Here is a 19,460-nt window from a genome sequence, read left to right as displayed (position 1 = left end):
GTAACTTTAGGCTTTATAGAATGAAGAGAAGATAGTATGGAAGGGGACAATGGGAGGTAGGCTTTGAAACTGTTAAAACCTTCAAATTGTAACTTGGAATCAGAAGACAATGGAACATGTCCAGTTATCTCACTTTTAATTAGTTGCTTAAGCAATAATTCAGTCTTCCCATCTCTAAAATAGTGATTAGCAGCCTGGAGGGATTGCTTGGTGGTTAAGAGGTTTGCCTGCAAAGCCAAAGGACCCAGTTTCAATTCCCCAGGACCCATGTTAGCCAGATGCACAAGGGGGCACATGCATCTAGAGTTTGTTTGCAGTGGCTGGAGGTCCTGGCACACCCATTCTCTCTCTCCCCCGCTCTTCCCCTCCCTCCCTCCCTCTATGTCAAATAAATAAATAAATAAAAATTTAAAAAATAGTGACTATCATGCTTCTGCATGGAATTGGGTTGGTCACATCAAATACTACATGCAAAAACAATCACAGCCGGGTGTGGTGGCGCACGCCTTTAATCCCAGCACTCGGGAGGCAGAGGTAGGAGGATCGCCATGAGTTCGAGGCCACCCTGAGACTACATAGTGAATTCCAGGTCAGCCTGAGCCAGAGTGAGACCCTACCTCGAAAAACAAAAAAAAAATAAATAAATAAATAAAAAAAAACAATCACAAACTGTAATGTTCCCCTGGTACTAGTTTGTAAGTACAAAAATGGCTAGTTTGTAAGTACTGGTGTGACAATGATTTATAACAATTCTATGTGTATATGTATATGTATATGTATATTTTTACTTGCATATATATTTACTCACAAAGTACATATATATGAATGTGTATATATACACATTTATAAACACCATGCATATACACATGTATATATACACACATATTCTTTTAGGTCTTCTTGTTTCCTGACATATAGTTTCTAAAGGCTCATAAGATTTTTTGAGGCAGAGTCTCATTCTGGCTCAGGCTGACCTTGAATTCACTATGTAGTCTCAGGGTGACTTTGAACTCACAGAGATCTTCCTACCTTTGCCCGCCTCCCCCCCCATGCAAGCACCATCATGTGGGGCTTGATGTGTGATTATTTGTATGCTAATGATGAGTAACTGATAGCCTCTAAGAAACTTAGAATGAGTCAGAGGAAAGACCAAGGCATGATTAAGACTGAGAGGCATAGATGAGTGCTGCTTTCAGCCAATCACAGAAGTTTCTTTTTGCAGTGGGCAGAGGTGAAGGCAGAGATGTCTAACTGGCAAAAGTTGAGGATAAGTGTCTGTTGTGTGCTCAGCCCCAAACAGGACATCTATACCATTCCTGTCAGGCACAGAAAAAAGGTTGGGGGCTAGAGAGATGGTTTAGTGGTTAAGACGCTTGCCTGTAAAGCCAAAGGAACAAAGTTTGAATTCCCAGGACCCATGTAAGCTAGAAGCACAAGGTGGCACATGTGTCTGGAGTTCATCTGCAGCAGCTAGAGGCCCTGGTGTGCCCATTCATCCTCTTTCTCTCTCTCCCAAATAAATACAAGTATAACTTTGAAATAAAACAGTTGGGATGGTTCAGCTCCCACCACCCCATTTCTAGGAAAGGCAGAGTGTAAAGAAGGTTGAGTTGATTCTCAATGGCTAATGATGTAATCTATCATCCCTACAAATAAAACTTTCATAAAAATCCATGAGGACAACACCCTGGAAAGCTTTGAACATGTGCACTTTCTGGGGGTTCTCAGAGTGACCAAGGAAAGCCCGGGACTCATTCTTCTGTACCTTTCCATCTACTCCATTTGATTAATCTGTATGTATCTTTTGTGATAGCCTTGATAATAAACTGATAAACTTAAAGTATTTCCATGATTTCTGTGAGCTACTCTAGCACACTGACTGAATCCACAATGGGGATTGTGGCCACTTCAATCTACAGTTGATCAACCAGATCGATGCACAGGCGTTGTAACCTGGGGATTGTGATTGGCATCAGAAGCCCTGTGGCTCTCTCCAAGTACATAGGGCCAGGAGTCAAGTGAATCAGAGGACACTCCACATATGCTAGAGAATCTACTACAAAATTGCTTGCTTTCTGGTGGGGAGAAACCTGGTACGTTTTGGGATTATAGCAGTGTTCTGTTATGAGAGAGTAAGAGAAACTGAGTTTTTCCATATGTCAAAACAACTGGGTTTTCTGTACAGAATCATTTCCTAGCCTTTTATATAGTAATGCACAGTGTGACTTTCCAGGAAATTGCTGGAGTAGGCAACATAATCAAAATTTTCTAGAAATAGCTACTATGCAAACATAAATTTCCAGTATTTGGGAGCAGATGATGGCCGAATATCTAAGACTTCATAATAGCTAAGATGTACTGAGTGTTTACTATGTGCTGAGCATACAGATATGTATTTTCTTAGTAATATAGAAGCATTTTGGTACGGTATTACATACTATATATTTTCTCTTTTTTTATTATCTATTTGAGAGAGAAAAGGGAGAGGAAAAGAGAAAGTGAGAGAGAATGAGAATAGGCATGCAAGGGCCTCTTAGCCACCGCAAACAAACTCCAGACGCATGTGCTACGGTGTGCACTTGGCTTTACGTGGATCCTTTGGTTTTGCGGGCGAGTGCCTTAACCGCTAAGCCATCTCTTCAGCCCTATATTTTCTCTTTTTATTTCTTGACACTCCTTTTAAGTAAACATTAGGAAACTAAGACTAAGCAAAGATCAATAACAGTGTTAAGTCACACTACTCATTCAAACAGTCAAGACAGAGGCCATATCAGTGACTATACATTATCAGCTTTAATATTTAGTTAATTAGTTGCTACCCAGGATACACAATTCTGTTGTAGGCATACTTCCCTATATATTCAGCAGTTCTCTGTACTCTTCCAAAAGAAACAGCTCTAAGACCTTTACATAAGGTATAGCAAAACATTTGTTTATTGGTTAGCTATATAGTAAGAAAAGAATAAGCCAGGGTTTAGTTTCTTAAACCAAATCAAAGTCATATCAGTAAAGTCGGTTTCCTGTGAAAACAAATTAACACCAACACTTTCTTTCAATAAGAAGCGTTTCCAAACCAGCAACTTAAACAGTTGTAATATAAACTACTGACAATAAGCACCACTTATAAAGTTCATGCCACAATATTTCTCTGTCACAACCATCTGGTCCAGTTTATTCCCCATACTTGGATTTCAGAATAATTCTTTCATGCAGAAATGTTACAGAGTGCATTTAAAAAAAGATGAAGGGGCTGGAGAGATAGCTTAGTGGTTAAGGCACATGCCTACAAAGCCTAAGGACCCTGGTTCGATTATCCAGGTCCCACGTAAGGCAGATGCACATGGTGGGACATGTGTCTGGAGTTTGTTTGCAGTGGCTAGAGGCCCTGGTGTGCCTCTCTCAAATAAATAAAAATTTTTAAAAGATGAAAAAGCAACTAATTGAATACTTTGCTTATATTTCTATCTTATTTATATTTTAAACCCTGATAGAAGGTGCCTCAACAACCCAAAGCAGCCAACATATAGTAAAGAGACTGTATACACTTGATATTGGTCGAAATGCCAAGAAATAACCCAGCAACCTTCAAAGCATACATTAAAGCTAAACACCATATTCATGTTTCATAATCCGAATTATCAGCTTCAGGGAGAAAGACATCTGGGCTTGACTAATAGAGAAGCCATCAACAGAGCAACAGGCAGATTAATTAGCTACGCTTGATGAACCACAGGACAACTAATGATATTTATAGAAATAAATCACGCCCAGAAATTAGATCTAACTATACTCTGCTGAAGATTTCTTCTACAAAATATTTTTGTCAGTTCAGGTGTCTTAGTCTAGGTATCTCAGCACTAGCAGAGCCATTAGAATGCATTTCACACCGAGGGCATAAGGACACGACACGATTCAGTTATGTCACGACAGCATATGGTTCTTACACCATCATATGCTTATCTCACGCATGCATTGTTGTAGTACCTTCTCTGGTCACTGGGTTTACGCGTAATAAACGTCTAACTTGTTTAATAAATGCTACCTTCTTTTCCACTTTACGCACACGCTGCATTTCAGTTCACCAAAAGCTCGAATCTGGGGACGGGTTTTGCTTTTGTCCCCCTCCACTCCCTTTCTGACTCCTTTTCCTCATTTCTCCTCGGCAGTTGAGATAGCTGAAGGCAGTGTCGAGGCAATAGTGACAGGAAGGGAAACCGACAGGAAATCCTATTCACAAAAGCTGTCAAGCGTAAGGCTCCACCTCCCCCTTCCGGTCATGACAAACACCAGCCGGGCTGCGCTATTTCTCCGGAGCCCTTTAAGGAACCCGTTCCATCCTCACTGCCCACACCCCGCCCCCCGCCAGGACACCCCATCTGTCGTCCCAGAGGCCATGGACATCTAACGCTGGCCTTTCGGGCCCCAAGACGCCCACTCATCACACCCCAGGCTGCCTCCCACTCTACACGGCGCCTCCCCATCCACGGCACTGCCCCCACCTCCCCTCCATCCCACGTCTCTGCCTCAGCCGCCCCCACCCGCACAGCCCGGGGCTGGTCCTTCCTCTCGACACCCCGGGGTCCCCGCCTTCCCGCCGCCCGCCCCCAGGCCGGAGCTCGTCCCCTAGGACGTTGTTAGGGGTCGGCGGCGGGGAGGACAGGGGCGTCGTTTTCCCTTCCTTCCTCCCGCCCGGAACGGGCCGGCGCCAGTACCTGAGGCTCCGGAGTCAGGAGCTCGCAGCGGCTCTGGGGCCGGCGCGCGCGCGCGGGCGGGCGGGAGAGGGAGCGCGAGGCCGACGGGGAGCGCGGGAGGTGGAGACAGTGTGTGGGCGCAGACCCCCCCGCCGCCGCCGCCGCCGCCGCTCATCGAGCCGCTCGGCGCTCTCCGCCTGGCGTGGGGAGGACGGGGCGGGCCCAGGCCGCGGGAGATCGTCGAGCCAGCCGATCAAGGTCTCCGGTTCTCTTACCTTCCCAGTCCTCAGCGCGCCGGCACAGGTTACGGCCGTGTGCTGCAGAGGATGCAGCGCCCGAGGACGGACGGCTGCAGGCGCACATTGGTTAAATCTACTCTTCTCTGCTGTTGCTCACCATTACTCCTCTCTGTCTGTCTGTCTCTCCTCTCTCTCTCCGTGTGTGTGTGTGTGTGTGTGTGTGTGTGTGTGTGTGTCAGAGAGCGTGAGTGTGTGATGTGTATGCATGCCTATGTGGCGGCCAGAGGATAACCTTGGACGTCATTCCTCAGGAATGCATTCGCCTGTTTCCAAAACAAGGCCTCGAACTCTCACGGATTCGGCTAGACTGGTTGGCCCGTGAGCCCTAGGGATCTACCTGTTTTCACCTCCCCAGTGCTGTTTCTGAACAGCGCCATCGCATGGGAATCAAATACTCAAACACATGAGCCAATGGGGGCATATAACATTCAAACCCCCCACTCCACTTCTGACCCCCCTTCCCCCGCCATAAGCTGCATGGCCATCTCATGATGTAAAATGATGCATTGTCAAACTTCAAAAGTTCCTATAGTCTTTGCCACGCCCAACACTTTTTTCACTGCAAACGAACTCCAGATGCGTGTGCCACTTTGTGCATCTGGCCTTACATAGTTCCAGGGAAATCAAAGCCAGGTCTTCAGGTTTTATAAGCCAGTGCCTTTAACCTCTGAGCCAACACTCCAGCCCCCGCCAACTAATTGTTTTTTCTGCTTTAAAATAGTTTTTTTTTTTTTTAAATCAAAGTTAAAGAAGAGCAATGAGTCATCTCTTTACTTCAAAGACAGAAATAAAATTAATAATATTAAAGAGCTTACTGGCTAATACTACAAATTTCAAGGCCTCTTTAAAACATTGAATCTGAGGGAATCCCAAGCTACTGTGTCTTGGTTTACTCAACTATAAAATGACCTTTCCCACAAACCAACATAGTTTTTATTTATTTGACAGTGAAAGAGGGAGAGATAGAGAGAGAGAAAGAGAATGGGGGTGCCAGGGCCTCCAGCCACTGCAAAGGAACTCCATCTGGATAACGTGGGTCTTGGGTAACCGAACCTGGGTCCTTTGGCTTTGCAGGCAAATGCCTTAACTGCTAAGCCATCCCTCCAGACCCCAACCTAGTTTTTAATACAGGGGATCTTAGGGTCACTTATACAAACTGTAACAAAATCAAACCCAGAGTATCAGGTATGTTAAGCATGTGGTCTACCACTAAGCTAAACCCACCCAGTTCCCAAGCCATTCTTAAAGTAGTATGAAAAACCCAGTGATCACATGGGTCAACGTGTGTGAGTGTGTGTAGTGGGGGGAGGTGTCTCTGAAAGGGAGAGTTGCTAACATTCTCCCAGATACATCTAGGTAGGCAGAGCTCATACACTCTGACCTGGGGGTGGGGGTTGGTGAGCAAGAGCAAGCATCTGATTCTACTTTCTTCAGGTAACACAGACACATTTAATTAGGAATATTTAGACCAGCTCACCTGATAGCCAATGAAGAGTTGGCAGAAAAACAAGAAGGTTCTCCTCTTAATTTATATTCCTATATACACACAGGTAGGTATTTGTCATTACTGTTTCCCTCTATTAGAGTTTAGACCTATTTATTAGACCTTTTAAAATTTAATTGTTGTTTAATCTTTTATATTTATTCAACCCTTATGTTGAGGGCTGACTTTCTTTTTTTTAATTTTTTTTTTTTTTTTTGTCTATTTTACTTGTTTATTTGAGAGCGGCAGACAGACAGAGAGAGAAAGAGAATGGGCGTGCTAGGGCCTCCACCCACTGCAAACCAACTCCAGACGCGTGCGCCCCCTTGTGCATCTGGCTAATGTGGGTCCTGGGGAATCGAGCCTCGAACTGGGGTCCTTAGGCTTCACAGGCAAACGCTTAACCACTCAGCCGTCGCTCCAGCCCTAAGGGCTGACTTTCAATAGATTGCAGTGAGGGGGCTGCTCTGATACATAGGAAATCCCATGTGTTGTGTGACAAGAGAGAGGGTGGCCCTCTTTCTTGCCCCACCATGTTCCCAGCAATGGAGGGCTGTCCACACCAGACCCTGAGAATGACCTTATGTTTTAAATGTGTGCCCTGTTTTCTTTAAGAAAAGGAAATTGTTCGTCTTCTGCTGACATTCCTTTCAAAACCTGAAAACTCATGAAAAGCTGGTCTCAGAATCTTAGGCAAACTTCTTTGAATTAAAAGCAAATCCCAAATCACAAGTGGTATATCTGAACAATTATTAAGAAAGAATGAGATATCAGCAAAACACCTTAAGTAGATGTATTTCAGACTGTATTCAGGGGGTGAAAATTTAAAATGAAATGTCTGTCTTTAACAAGATTTTAATTTAATTTTTGTTAACATTTTCCATGATTATATTAAAAAAAATCCCATGGTAATACCCTCTCCCCCCCCCCCACTTTTTTAACAAGACTTTTAAAAAAATCACAGTAGTTGTTTACCTTAAGGACCAAACTTGTCTTTCTGATTTATTTTTGCAAATTTACAGAGTATAGTCACAATTATAGTGACATGAACTCTTAGGATTACAAAGAATCATCTATGGGATTCTCATTATGAGATAGGTATGTATAGTTAATACAATTTACAATAAGAACCCCTCTGAAAATCCAGTGAAGCCCATAAACTTCTTAAAACATTCCTAAATGCATCAAAATAAAGTGTACAGAATTACATAGTAGCCCAATTATATTGATATAACATTCTTAAAAATATTTAAAGCAATCTCATACTATATTAAGACATGTGCATTTTAACTCACTAAACAACAAAATTTAATGGTAGGCCTAATAATGTTTATCATAACTTTGAGTAAGCAAAGCAGAAAAAAATGACAGGAATGGCAGCACATGCCTGTAGACCAGCTACTCAGGAGCCTGAGGCAGGAGGATCATGTGAGTTCAGGAGTTCTAGGTTATAGTGTTCAATGCTGATCAGATGTCCACACTAAGATGTTATAAATATGATGACTTCCACAGAGCAGGAGACTACAACGTTGCTTAAAGAAGGGTGAACCAGCCCAGGCTGGAAGCAGGAAAGTATTTCATGTTAGTTATGATATGATATGAAAATCTTAGTGATCCCTATTGGCAGCAGAGATATAGGTATAACTACTGAGGACTTTTAAGTTTTTTTTCCTTTGAGAGTGACTATATTCATAATAGAAATGCTAAATTTCTATTACAGCATATATAATAACATAATAAAGATGCCATTCCCCTATTCAAATTCACAGACCCTTTTAATTCTATCCATTGCTCAAGTGTCCCTAGGTTTTGAAACTCTTTCACTTTTTCCCACATGGTGTGAACATCTCTGAGGATATGGGGAAATTCTGAAATAACAGAATTTACATCTACAGAATTGCATCTACAGGCCTCAGGCATGAAAGAAGTTGTTGGCAAGGTTTTAATTTCTACTAAAATACAAGTATTCTGCTTAGTAGTATGCAAATAATTCTGCCTTGCCTAGGCCCTGGATTAATTCCTGAGAATCTTGGGGTTACATTGACATTTAAATGTTATCTGGTACAATAAGCATAGCCTGCCCTTGGCTGGGGATGTAGCTTGATGGTAGAGTACATGCTTGGCATGTTGCCTCAGATTTCTTAGCACTATTAAACCAAACCAGCTCTCAAAATACTGCCTAAGGCCAGGCATAGTGGTTTATGCCTTTAATCCTAGCAATTGGGAGGCAGAGGTAGGAGGACTGTTGTGAGTTCGAGGCTATCCTGAAACTACATAGTGAATTCCAGGTCAGCCTGGGCTAGAGTGAGACCCTACCTCAAGTAATAACAACAAAACAAAACAAAAAAATACTGCCTTAAGAAGAAAGGTTATTATTATTATTATTACCAGGTGTCAGGTCCTGTAAATCATGCATGCAACTGATTGATACTGAAAACAATCACATGAGGCAGAAGTTATTCTTCCTGGTCTATGTTGACTCATTTATTCATTCAGGGGGAAAAAAAAACACTGGCTATCTACTGTGTATATATTACTAAGCCAGGTTTAAAATACACAGTTGCTTTCCTCATAGACTTTGTATTGTGGCATAAAAGTGAAACAAAAATGGATTATATAATTACAAATTGTGATAGGCATTAAAAAATAAACAAATGATTGACACCGAGGCTTGAAGAAGACCTATTTCAAAAAATTGGGTTGCTGAGGGACATACATCTGAGGAAGAAACATTGAAGCTGAATCAAAAAATCTGAAAGGAACCAATCATGCAAAAAGCAAAAGAGGGAGTGTTCCAGACACAAAGTACAGCCAGAGTAAAGGCCACCAAGCACAAAAGAATTTGGCATCTAAAAAAAATTATTTTGAATATTGTGTTTAGAAATGACATAAAATACCATCTCACTAGTTAAGTGTGCAGTTTTGTAAAGTTAACAATGCTCACGTTTTGCAACAGATCTTTAGAGCTTTTTATCTTGCAAAACTCAAATTCTTTAAGTATTGACAAATAATTTTTCTTTTCTATTCCTTTCAAGATCAAGAAACCACAATTCTACTTTATCTTTTTCTCCCTCTCTTCTTCCCTTTCCCTTTCCTTCTTTTTTGAGATGCGTTAGCCCAGGTTAGCCTTGAACTCAATATGTAGTTGAGGATCGTCTTGAAGTCTTGATACTCCTGCCTCCACTTCCCAAATTCTGGAATTACACACATGTGCCACTACTATTCACACACACACTCTTACTTTCAATTACACTCTATGGGTATAAGGTGATATCTTATTGTAGTGACTTTTTAGTGTTTTTTTTTGCATGTGTGTGCTGCACATGTGTGCAGAGGCCAGAAGACAATATTGGATGTTCTGTATTACTCATCTATCTGTTTCCTTGAGATAGAGTCTCTTTCTGAACCTGAGCTGTTGTTTTCATTGGAATGACTGACCAGCAAGAATCAGTGATCCTCTAGTATTAGGTGTGCATGTTGTGCATATGAGTGATGGGGAATTGGATGCAGGGTGAATCAGGCCTTCTCGGGCTCTCATGCTTGCATAGCAAGTGCTCTTACCTGCTGAGCCATATCCCTGACCACCATTTTCAGTTATTTTATTTTTCTTGAGATATGGTCTTTCTAAGTAGCCCAGAATGTCCTGGAACTTGAAATTCCAAGTGCTGGGATTACAGGTGTGCCGCCATGTCTGGCTTTGCTGTGATGAGGAATATCTTTCCATAATAACAGTGAAAAAATTATATACCTACGTGTGCATGTGTGTGTAATTTTGGTTTTTTGAGGTAGGGTTTTGCTCTAGCCTAGGCTGACCATATGTAATCATAGGCTGGCCTCAAACTCACACCAATCCTCCTACCTCTGCCTCCCAAGTGCTGGGATTAAAGGTGTGCACCACCATGCCTGGCTAATGACTATTTTTTGATGTTGAACCTTTACTATTATTATTTCTTGGAGAAATATCTATTCAGGGACTTTGCCTATTTTTTTTTAATTTTTATTAACATTTTCCATGATTATAAAATATATCCCATGGTAATTCCCTCCCTCCCCACCCCCACACTTTCCCGTTTGAAATTCCATTCTCAATCATATTACCTCCCCATTACAAACATTGTAATTACATATATACAATATCAACCTATTAAGTATCCTCCTCCCTTCCTTTCTCCACCCTTTATGTCTCCTTTTCAACTTACTGGCCTCTGCTACTAAGTATTTTCATTCTCACGCAGAAGCCCAGTCATCTGTAGCTAGGATCCCCATATGAGAGAGAACATGTGGCGCTTGGACTTTGCCTATTTTTAAAACAGTCTATTGCTGTTGAGCTGTGAGTTGCTTATATATTCTGGATATTCTGTAGGTTGTTCCTTTACTATTGCTTCTGGTCATGCACACAAATTTTTAAGTTGGATATGGTCTCACTTGTGCATTTTTGCTTTTGTTACTAAAGCTTTTGGAGTTATAGTCAAGAAATTGCTACCAAATCCAGTGTTATAAATTTTCTCCCAGTGTTTTAATTTTTCCATTTTGAGTTAATTTTTATACATGCAAGGGTCCAAATCTGTTCTTTTACTTGTGGATTTCCAGTTTCCCAACACTGAGGATTTTGACATTTTTGAGAAAAAGGGGCAATCAGTTGCTTGGAGCTTAGTAAACAAGGAGAATGGTAAAGGATAAATTGAATAATGAAGGAATTCTAGGACATTTATTCAAACTACCACAGTAAACAAAGAGAATGGTAGAGGATAAGATTGAATCATGAAGGAATTCTAGGGCATGTTGAAAATGTAGTAATTAGAGAGAGAAATGAACAGATTTATACATTTCAAACCTTATTATCCACCAATCTCACTCCTATGTACATATCTTGGGTAATTAAAGACATATATTCACATGAATACTTATACATGAATGTTCACTTAGCATTTTTCATAACCAACAAGTAGAGACTGCTCAGCATCTATATCTTGGTAAGTGGCTACACAACACTTATTGTTCAGCCATAAAATAGAATGAAATACTGTCACATACTGCATCAGAGATGAAATTTGAAAATATGCTAAGCAAAAGAAGACAACCACAAAATATCACATAGTATGCTTCTATTTCCACAAATATACCAAGTAGGAAGATCTATAGAGACAAAGTAGATAAAAGAGATGGGGTGGGAATAGGAATAAGTGCAAATAGTAGGAAGTCTCTCTTTGAGATATGAAAATGTTCTGGAATTAGATATTGTGATGAATGCAAAGAAAACAAGCATACTAAAAACCACTAAAGTGTATACTTTTAAATGATCAATATATTTTAATTTTAAAAATGTTATCAATTTTTAAAATAGCCACTGTATGGTAAGTGGATTGTGGAAGGCAAGAGAGGAAGCAAGAAAAGTCAGGAAGCTTGGCCAAATCCCACTGCAAAAGCAGAATCCTGATTCTAAACCCCATATTTAATTTTTTTTTGTTATTTTTATTTATTTATTTGAGAGCGACAGAGAGAGAGAAAGAGGCAGATAGAGGGAGGGAGAGAGAATGGGCATGCCAGGGCCTCCAGCCACTGCAAACGAATTCCAGACGTGTGCACCCTCTTGTGCATCTGGCTAATGTGGGTCCTGGGGAGTTGAGCCTCGAACTGGGGTCCTTAGGCTTCACAGGCAAGCGCTTAACTGCTAAGCCATCTCTCCAACCCGTAAATCCCATACTTTAAACCTTAATGCTTTGTAGTTTTTAGCAAGGGTCTTCCTGCCAGATATTACCAGAAATATCCATAATATATTTTCTTTCTTTTTCATAAAATTTTTATTTATTTATTTGCAAGTGACAGACAGAGAGAGAGAAAGAGGCAGTTAGACAGAGAGAGAATGGGCACACCACGGCCTCCAGCCATGGCAAACGAACTCCAGATGCATGTGCCCCCTTGTGCATCTGGCTAACGTGGGTCCTGGGGAATCGAGCTTTGAACCGGGGTCCTTAGGCTTCACAGGCAAGCGCTTAACCGCTAAACCATCTCTCCAGTCCCATAATATATTTTCTAAAACCTTTTCTCTGCTGAGTTTTCAAACATCAGAACTTCTTGGATAAAATTTCCATATAACGGGCAACCTTTTTCTACTATATGTCAGAACAATGGCAATGAAAACACACTTTTTTACTTGTGTGGTGGTTCATGCTTATAATCCCAGTATTCAGGAGGCTGAGGAATGGGGATTGCTGAGTTTGAGGCCAGCCTGAGCTACACAGTGGGTTCCAGGCCAGCCTAAACTATAGAGTGAATCTCTGTCTCAAAACACAAAACCAAACAAAATGATGCACTATTCAGACCTGGGATCTATCAGAGGCGATAAAAAATTCTGGCACCATAAACTGATATTCTTCTTGGAAAAACAACTTTCTTGTACCACTCCTCCCCCATGGCAAGAAAAGTGCTTCCATTTTAGAGAAGGATTACATATAACTTTTTTGCTTGACTAAAGGGAATTTTTTTTTTTTTGTTTCTTTGAGGACTCTGGATTAGAAATTTAACATAAAAATGTTGGATGGAGCACATTAATGAATATTATTTATTGAACTCTATTTTAGTATCCATTCCTTTGGTGATAGAAAAACACTTTATTATGGGCTGAGGACAGAGATCATCCCACAAACTGGGACACATGAGATGCTCATAGTTCTGTGCTGAGTGCTACAGTTTAGGAGAAAAACAAATTGTTCTTCAAGGTGGTTTTATTTGCAGTAAAGGAACTGAAAGTTTAGAAAAATTATGGAGGAAACACTGTAATCGTAATAACACTTGTAATCTTTCTTTGTATACATGCTGCAAATAGTATCCAAAAGGAGGCCTTGTGAACTCTTTCATTCTAGGCCAAACAGATCTTTGACACAGCTCTTTGACTGTGTGGCTCCATTCACTTCATTCCCCTGACTTACTAGCTTCCAGATGTTACTGCTGCTAGCCTCAAAGACAACTGACCTACCTGTATGCTATGTCCTTTTCCAGAATGTCCCTCCTCCATCAAAGTGGGTATATATGTCAAGCAGTGCATACATGTGAGGAAAACTCGTGACAGAACAGGAAACAACTCAACAAAGAGTCCTAGGAATTAAACCTAGCTACCCAGAGGCCTTCATGATTAAACTCACTAAGAAAGGCAAAGATATAACTTTTTCATTTATTTTCAAGCAACTGCAGTTTTTCCTCAATTATGTGTATGACTATCTCTTAGGATGATACTAATCTTTTATGGGATAGACACATTCTTCTAGTCAGGAAGATTCCATCTACTATTGTAAAAATTAACTCAGCAGCTCTGATTATACTCCCTATGAACTTTAATGTATGAAATCAAATTATAATAACTAGGGCTGGAGAGATGCCTTAGCAGTTAAAGCACTTGCTTGTGAAGCCTAAGGACCTAGGTTCGACTCCCCAGGACCCACATAAGCCAGATGCACATGGTGGTGCAGGCATCTGGAGTTCGTTTGCAGTGGCTAGAGGCTCTGGCAGCACACCCATTCTTTTTCTCTCTCTTACAAAATAAATAAAAATTAAAATATTTTTAAAAATTGTAAGAACTATACCAACTAAAGACTACTATTACTATTATTCCAAATTTAGGAATCCAGTATTAATTTGAGAAATACTTCTCAGGTCAACAATGTCTGCAAGGAAGTGTTGACAGCCAACTAATGAAAGTGGTATAATATTACCCCAGGTTGTTTTGCCTGTCTTCCATTATTGCAAGGCATGGGAGACTAGTTCATTTATTTTTTAACTTCTCAAATGTGGAAAACAAACCCATTTTCTATGATTGCCAGAATGAAATAGTTTCCAGTATTATATGAGCCTCTCCCTTTACCCAATATTATAAGCCACTCCTTTTACCCAATTTTATGCCCCACTCATAACTATTTTCATGCTTTAGACCACTACTCCAACTGGATACCATGGACAGAATGTGAGAAGGGCATGAGCCCTGGGGTAGACATGCAGGGGAAGAGACCAGTTTTGGGGTCTGGCTCTGGGTTTCAATAGCATGGTGGCCTATGAATTCTTTTCAAGTAGCAGTTGTATAGATGTTGTCTTTTTATCTTTCCCTGGTGCTTTCTGTAGACTATCCTAGTCTTTTACTTACTTTCAGTAACTCATTAAGCTCTTCAATTCTTCCAAAGAACATCTCTCGGATTGTTTCTTTCCAACTGCCACAGCCCAGTCTCTCTGTTGGCTTCTTGTCACTTGACAGGCTTAAACTAAAGGGCTGGAATAGAGTATTCCTTAAAACCTCCCTTTAACTCAGTTTCTGGTTTGATCTGATGTTTCCTTCTTTCCATGGTAAACTTTTGCCTCAACCATACATGCTGTTTCTCCCTCTCATGTGTATGCTGTGTGTTAGTTTTCTGTTGCCTCCACAATAGTTTATCAAACCCTTAGTGCTGCAAGCAAATGTATTTCCTTATAGTTGTGAAGCTCTGATATCTGGCATGTTTTTTTTTTTTATTACAAAACAAACAAAAACATTGCAGGGGGGCTCTATTCCTTCTGGAGGCTCTGTAGAAGAATCAGCTTTGATTCCTTTTCAGCTTCTAGAGACAATCACTTTCCTTGGTTCATGGCCCCTTCCCTCCATCTTCAAAGCCAGACAAAATGGGCCAAGTTATTTCATGCTATCATCTCTTTGGTCTTGTTCTCTCTCTTCTACTTTAAAATGACCCTTACCAGTATATTGGGTTCACCTGGGTAACCTAGGTGAACCAATTTTAATATCCACTGATTGGCAACCTTAGTTGCATCTATAACTTTAATTCATTTTTGTCATATAACCTATTCAGAAGTTCTAGGAGATTAGGTATACATATTTTAGGGGAACATTATTCTATTATCTATATGCTCTTTCTCATCTTTTGTCCCAATATTGTCAGAAATGCTTTTAATTTCTTACTCCTTATTTCACAGTTAATCTTATCAACAATCAAGTACTTATAAATTTATCAAATACTTATGTGCCTATTTTAATGAAGATTAGCATGCAAGTTACATATCCAGAGGTCTGGATTTATATTTTCAGAAGTAAATTTTACAGTATTGAAGGCTTTATCTAAGTCTATTCTTTTTTAATCTTTTTTGTTTTTTTGAGGTAGAGTTTTATTCTATTCATTCTAGCTCAGGCCAATCTGGAATTCACTATGTAGTATCAGGATAGCCTCGAACCCATGGTGATCCTCCTACTTCTGCCTCCCAAGTGCTGTAAACTCTTTTTAACATCTAAGTGACTTAAACTGAACTAATGGTAATACATGCCTATTAATAATGATTCATAGTTAAACCTTGAAAGAAGTGTTTCAAAGAAGTTTTTTGTTTTTTTCTTTTGTCATCATTGTTTTTAAGGTAGGGTCTCACTCTAACCCAGACTTATCTGGCACTCAATCTGTAGTATCAGGCTGGCCTTGAGCTCATAGCAATCCTCCTATCTTTGCCTCCTGAGTGCTGGGATTAAAAGCATGCACCCCCATGCCTGGCACTCAAATAAGTATTTTAAAGACTAGCAACAGTCTGTAGTAAAACATCTGAAATATTACATTAAAAATTTATAATACTAAAGCTGGGTGTGGTGGCACATGCCTTTAATCCCAGCACTCGGGAGGCAGAGGTAGAAGGATTGCTGTGAGTTTGAGGCCACCCTGAGACTCCATAGTGAATTCCAGGTCAGCCTGGGCTAGAGTGAGACCCTATCTTGAAAAACAAAAACAACAACAACAAAAAATTATAATACTATTTTAGACAATCCCTAGCATGATAAGATGTTCTGATAATTACTGCTTCCTTAGGCTTAAAGGGAGGCAGGCACTTATGTAGAAGTTACTTAAATTTTTGATCTGAAACATATTGCAAACAGCAATTTTCTTTTTAGGGAATTACACAAGAAGCCTGAGCCTGGGCTGTGCTAGATAGCACTTCTGTTGTTTCTTGTAGTATCATGCCCTTAGCAGAAAGAACAATGGGGGCAATGGGAAAAGCAGCAGCCCAAAGTTCTTGTAGAAGCCTGTGGAGGATGAGCCATGCTTTTATGAGAACATGGTCAGGTATGATGCCTCGTTGGCCAAAGCAGGTTAGAGAATCTCTTCTTCCTCAGGAAAGTCTTCTGTGGTTACTTCCTAGATCAGAGGTCTCAAAGGTATCTGCTGTCACAGAGTACTATATTTTACCTTCATAATACATTTCACTACTGCCATTGCAGATCTTTTTGTTTTGCAATTGTTTAAGGTCTTCCATGTGACTGTCTTGCTTAGTACTACATCTATATCTTATCTTCTACCACTCTACCACAGTGATAGCTCATATTACACACATCAAACATTTGCTGAATTGAACAAAGTCTTGGGTGGATATTATGTTTTGTTTTTTTTTTCTTTGTCTTTGCTATTATGTAGTATTTTGAGCCTAAATGAGATCCTTGGGTTTTAGTAATGGCCTTTTTTTTTCTTTTTTCTTTTTTGGTTTTTAGAGATAGAGTCTTACTCTAGTCTAGGCTGACCTGGAATTCACTATGTAGTCTCAGGGTGGCCTTGAACTCATGACAATCCTCCTACCTCTGCCTCCCCCACCCCCAGTGCTGGGATTAAAGGCATTCATCACTATGCTTGGCTCTTTTTTTAATAAAAAATTATTTGTATGTGTGTGTATTTATAAGTGTGGGCACAGCAGGGTTTCTTGCCGCAGCAAATGATTTCCCATTCAGCTTTATATGGAAGAGTGGGGAATTGAACCCAGGCAGGTAGACTTTTTAAGCAAGTGCCTTTCACCACTGAGCCATTATTCCATCCCCAAAGTAGGGGCTTTCTGAAAGTCTCTACATCTCCCTGCTTAGGAACCTTGCTTGATATAAAAGCTTAAGTCACATTAAAGAGCCTTGTCAATTCTTGTTTTGGGTAAAGAAAGAACAATGTGAGTTCAGGGAGGGGGTCAAGGATCCAAATAAATATTCTTTGATGTTACTTATAGAGTACTTTTGGTACAACCTTCAAAAATCATCAGTAGTGGTGGGGAAACACATCCAAATACCAACAGCCTGAAGAACACATCCTTTAAGGACATCCACCACTGAGGTAAAGTTAGATTCTTTTTTTTCTTCCACTTTTTTAAAAATAATTTTTACTAGAGAGAGAGAGAGAATTGGTATGTCAGGGCCTCAAGCCACTGCAACTCCATAAGTGTGCACTGCCTTGCATGTGTCACTTTGTGCATCTGGCTTACATGGGTTCTGGGGGAGTCAAACACTAGGTCCTTAGGCTTCTCAGGCAAGTGACTTAACCACTAAGCCATCTCTCCAGCCATAAAGCTAGATTTCTTTTTTTTTCAAGGTAGGGTCTCACTAGCTCAAGATGACCTGGAATTCACTATGTAGTCTCAGGGTGGCCTCGAACTCATGGCGGTCCTCCTATTGTTGCCTCCCAGGTGCTGGGATTAAAGGCATGTGCCACCATGCCTAGCTAAAGCTAGATTCTTGATTACTCTGTAGAAAAGAATTTTAGGATGAATCAGAGTGAAGCAGAACTATCAACTTTATTGTGTAGAGATAAGGGACAGTATAAGCTTTAGGTGAGAGGAAAAAAGAGAGAGAGAGGAAAAAAGGAGGGAGGGAGACAAATAACCTAGGTATCTCTCTATGTATATGATTCTATGGCTAAATTTCATTGCTCAAAGGATATAATTTACAATGAGGGTTAAAGATGAAGTAAATTTAAAAACTATGTGCAAAAACACAAGCTGATGATTTATTTTCCTTATCTTAAAGAATTTTCTTGGTGTAAATGAAATTGTAAAGCAGATTTTTATTTTGTTTTGTTTTGAGGCAAGCCCAACAGACTGGCCTCTTTTTTTTTAATGAGAGAGATAGAGAGAAAGAAGAATTGGCATGCCAGGGCCTCCAGCCACTGAAATCAAAGTCCAGATGCGTGTTCCCCCTTGTGTGCCTGGGCAACATTGTGTACTTGCATCACTGTGCGTCTGGCTTACATGGGACCTGGAGAGTTGAACATGTGTCCTTAGGCTTTATAGGCAAGCTCCTTAACTACTAAGCCATCTCTCCAGCCTATCTCTCCAGCCTCATGGGTGGTATCATAAGAAGTATTTAGAGGGCTGGAGAGATGGCTTAGCAGTTAAGCGCTTGCCTGTGAAGCCTATGAACCCGGGTTAGAGGCTCGGATCCCCAGGTCCCACGTTAGCCAGATGCACAAGGGGGCGCATGCATCTGGAGTTTGTTTGCAGTGGCTGGAAGCCCTGGCGCGCCCATTCTCTCTCTCCCTCTATCTGTCTTTCTCTCTGTGTCTGTCGCTCTCAAATAAATAAATAAAAAATGAACAAAAAAATATTTTTTTTTAAAAGAAGAAGTATTTAAAGCCGGGCATGGTGGCACACGCCTTTAATCCTAGCACTCAGGAGGCAGAGGTAGAATTGCTGTGAGGTTGAGGCCAAACTGAGACTACAGAGTGAATTCCAAATCAGCCTGAGCCATAGTGAGACCGTATCTCGAAAAACCAGTAAGTAAATAAATAAAGAAGTATTTGGGTTCAAGGATGACAGAGGAATGGCAATATGGTTAAATTCGGGTTATAAACGTAAGCATAGACTATGCCAAGGAGTACATAACATGCCTGGACCGTGCAGATCTGTTACCACAGAGCGGCCTCATTTCCTCCAGAACAGGGCTCTTTCCGGGACTCCTTCCCCTGCGCTTCCCGGTCCGCCTCGCTCACTGCGCTATTCCGAGAGAGCAGGTGACCGTGCTGGGCAGGGCAGGTCCACACTGTGAAGGCCGCCTCAGCCGCGCGCACAGCCCCAGCCCAGCCCCGGGCATCCGGCCTCTTCCGCCCGGTTCTAGCCTGGGGCCCCGCCCCTTCCGTCCGGCCCCTCCTCCCGAGGGCTCTAGGGGCCTGTAAACCGGCCGCCTGCGTGAGGAGACAGAGTCCCAGCCAATGAAGTGTCAGAGAA

The 19,460-nt window shown here is 41.1% G+C and overlaps 1 protein-coding gene across 4 annotated transcripts in view; it reads right to left on the bottom strand.

Annotated features, from left to right (window-relative positions):
* Vamp4 (vesicle associated membrane protein 4) overlaps positions 1–19,339 on the bottom strand; it is a 51,951-nt gene extending 32,612 nt beyond the window's left edge. The window contains exon 1 of one of the 4 annotated variants that reach the window (XM_045141815.1): positions 19,124–19,339. The gene's annotated coding sequence lies outside the window, so the exon portion shown is untranslated. Of the gene's footprint in view, positions 1–4,042; positions 4,197–4,712; positions 4,783–4,966; positions 5,083–19,123 lie in introns of those variants that run through there. The other 3 variants (XM_045141816.1, XM_045141814.1, XM_045141813.1) reach the window with 3 other exon arrangements.
* Positions 19,340–19,460: the final 121 nt, after the last annotated feature.

The sequence above is a fragment of the Jaculus jaculus genome, chromosome 1, assembly GCF_020740685.1.
Source record: "Jaculus jaculus isolate mJacJac1 chromosome 1, mJacJac1.mat.Y.cur, whole genome shotgun sequence".
In the NCBI taxonomy this organism is placed as follows: domain Eukaryota; kingdom Metazoa; phylum Chordata; class Mammalia; order Rodentia; family Dipodidae; genus Jaculus; species Jaculus jaculus.
The sequence above is the reverse complement of the archived record's forward strand: the minus strand, read 5'-3'. Positions and strand labels throughout refer to the sequence as shown.